The sequence below is a fragment of the Neolamprologus multifasciatus genome, chromosome 12, assembly GCF_963576455.1.
Source record: "Neolamprologus multifasciatus chromosome 12, fNeoMul1.2, whole genome shotgun sequence".
Taxonomy (NCBI): Eukaryota; Metazoa; Chordata; class Actinopteri; order Cichliformes; family Cichlidae; genus Neolamprologus; species Neolamprologus multifasciatus.
The window spans coordinates 10,591,185-10,594,642 of NC_140450.1; the positions used below are offsets into that span (position 1 = coordinate 10,591,185).

The window sequence follows — 3,458 nt, forward strand, 5'->3', positions numbered from 1 at the left end:
AACACATAATAAGGTGTCAAAGCTCTATTCAAAAAAGCCTTTTGTCATGAAAGGGGCCACTTTAGTTTGAAGTTGCATCAGGTACTTAAACCCTGTCACTCCTATCTGCTAGTGTAGCTGTAGGTCAATACACAACCAGCGCTTCAGTCCTTATCATGCCGTTGAATGGCCATTAACAGTTCTAATCACTTCCACAGATACAGAAAATAAACACCCTTTTCTAATTAACGATTAACAGAAAGCTTCCCAGATAACGCAAATGAATACAGTTGTTGTGTGATATGTGTGAATATGGGGATTATTATAATTGATAATGGCCAATCAGTAAGTTGCTAACATTTTAAAACATTTTAAAGGGTTGGGGGGAAAAAGTAATAGGCATTACTGGAATGCCTACTGAATTAGACTAACTTTGCCATCTTCCTAGCTGCATGGAGAAGAAACAACAGTCAAAATACTCAAGTAATAACAACATGTAAAAAAAACTTGATTGTTATAAATGTTCTGGCTTCTTTGTAAATCCACAGAATGTAACTCATCCACCCTGTTTAGTGAAACACTACAAGTTTATATGTATAGAGAGTTTTATGTAATTTAAAACAGAAACAAACCAAAATAAAATGCAAATGTTTTAGACAGGCTGACTCACAGCAAGCCATATCAGACGTCAGATAATTCAAAGGAACTGCTCCAAAATGAGATGATCCGAAATGGGGATCCAGTTCAGTGACTCCAGTTATCAGAGATCAGGGCTAGCAGACCAGCTGCATCTGTTAGCATGCTTGAACACCTCTAGAGGAAGTAGTTTCTGGCATGTCCGCATTGGCTTCATTTTCCATTCCAATAGAGGTACTGCTTGTAAATGACAGAAATATCTCAAAGCAGGGGCGATTCTAGAATCAGAGCTTTGGGGGTGCTGAGCACCCAGAGAGCTGCCCAGCCAGGCAAGATAAACCTGTCTCTGTCAGTCCCTGCATCCTTAAATGTTGTCCCGAGTTCTCTCTGACTGTCACTTTGGTGCATTTAAACCCCTGTTCCTCCCTGTCCTCATCGTCTGTTGTATTCATCTCCATTATCAGTCATCATAATTTTACCATCTCTGTGTAAGTCTGCAAATTTCTTTATTAAATCATAAGATTCTTAAATTCATCAAGTCTCTCTGTGCCTGGGTCCTCGTCACAAAACATGACATCACTGTTTTGTACATTTTAACACAATTGAATCCCCACATTTGTGAAAGAAAAGCAAAACACTTTTTTGAAACGTCTGTAACAAAACCATCAAATCTGATCAAGATTATTTAAATGCTGCTAAAGAAGACTGGATTGGAATAAAAAAAATATATATCCTAACCTTAATTACTGGGTGAGAATAATGAATGATGCTCATAGTGAGTAAGAAGTAAACTGAGTGCATTTTTTGGACAGAGATTCACTTTTAATGTGTATGTATAATATAACACAGATACATAAAAAACACTCCCGAAACAGAATAAATTGTTACAAATAAATTATTACATAATATTAATAAAAACTATAAAAATGGAGGCAACTTTGCCTGTGGTAGAATGTATACAATGTGTAAAATGTATGCAGATACTAATTTTACTAATTTAATAATACTAATTTTCTGTTGTAAGATTTATGAGTTTCATGCTTTCATAGTGGTACTTAGGAGAGCTTGACATTTTATCAGGTGGTACACACTGTAAAAAGTTTGAGAAACACTGAGAAGTGTATGTGTGCTTTTGGAAAACATTTAAAGCTGCTGTACAGAATCTTTGAAACAAGCTTAAAACATTTTTAGAATATAAACAGAGCACTCTGCTTCTCTTTACAGCTCCTCACTCCACCAGGGCTGTTTGGCACTTTCTGATAGCGTGCAAATGTGATGTACGTACTGCGACAGACATACAGACAACTGGACGGTCCAAAAGCTGGCCTACCTATTACTGGCTGAGGTTTTAGTAAAGTTGTAAAGTTGTAAAAATATATCATTACTTTTAATCTCCCCAATCAATTATAATGTTATGTTGGAATGTTGTTAAAGAGGGTCAAAATGTTTCAACCCAGTTTGTTTTGCAGATTCTGTATAGCAGCTTTAATATAGGGAGGACACAACTTCCAGATTGTGTGAGTAAAATCAGTTTTTTTTTTCTTTGTCAGTTTAACAGTTTCTGTTGTGCCCGTCACTGTTCCCTGTCTGTTTTCTTACCTGGTTCTTCCTGACCTTGCCCTTTCTCCTCACGTTCCCCTCTTTCCTCTCTCCCTCTTTGGACTGACAATCATACACAAATAGATTGCATTCAATTAGATGAAAATTAAATTAATATGAAAAAATACTATTAAGATCACTAATAAAAAAGTCCTCTCTCAGTGTACTTTCAACCAAAAGGCAAATAACCAAACCACATGAACATCTAATAAAAGATATACATATTGAAACACTGATCCAACATTATTCTTGATTGACGGATCATTTGATTTTACACTTTTACCTGAATGTGGCTCCTTTTTTTTGAAAAAACTTCCTCATATCCATTATGAACCTGGCTGTCTCTCTGTACGCACACACACACGCACACACGCACAACAGGAATTATAAGGTTAATGGGCATCCAGTCAGTTAGCTAGTTAGTATCCATTTAAAACAGGACAGTGGTAACAACTTTAGGCTACGGAAAATTTAAAGTTTTAGATTTTTAAATAGGCTGTATACATTTCAATGGGAGGAACAGGACGGTGAAATGTCGCTGAATTTACTACAGAGCAGGACGGATTGTAGGGTAGCAAACATTGTCGGAAAACACGTTTTCAACACTGCAGGTTACCTGGTGTAATGTTTTTCAGCTAAAAGAAACATGGTCTGACTCCTACCTAACGATATAAAGAGTAACTGAAGGTTAAATGCAGCTAATATGTCCTGTTTTAAGCCAGGCACTTACACCTTCGCTCCGCTGTGTCTCAGCCACCATCGCTCTGGCAGCAAGAGCGCTAGAGCCAGAGCAGGGGAGAGCTGGAACAAACCATTTTGGGAGGAGGGGTTATCTATACTTTTGTTGTTAAAATGTTACGTCTCAAACAAGTACAGTACTGTATGCTTTTTATATTTTTAGTAGTGTGTCACACAAACAGCAAATATTGTCAAAAAAAAGTAATAAATCTTTGGGGGTGCTTTGATTCATTTTGGGGGTGCTGAAGCACCCCCCAAAATGGGCTAAAATCGCCCCTGTCTCAAAGTCATGAGTAAAAAAAGTTAGCAAATGTTTAACTGGAACGAAAGACTAACTGAAAATAGTGGCAGAGCGAGTAACACTGGATCTTCATGTGCAACAACAAAAAAAAAAAAATCTTTCAGCACACATTCACATGTACAACCACAAACCTGCGAACATTCACAATGTTAAAGAATGTTACCAGTTACGTTTGAAGTATTATCATTTTAATCCATGTTGATTT

The 3,458-nt window shown here is 36.9% G+C and overlaps 1 long non-coding RNA gene across 1 annotated transcript; it reads left to right on the plus strand.

The window, feature by feature from the left end:
* Positions 1 to 1,914: 1,914 nt before the first annotated feature.
* LOC146506466 (uncharacterized) lies at positions 1,915 to 3,232 on the plus strand. Its single transcript, XR_014877251.1, has 2 exons — positions 1,915 to 2,130; positions 2,891 to 3,232. It is a non-coding gene; the product is annotated as an uncharacterized LOC146506466 (long non-coding RNA).
* Positions 3,233 to 3,458: the final 226 nt, after the last annotated feature.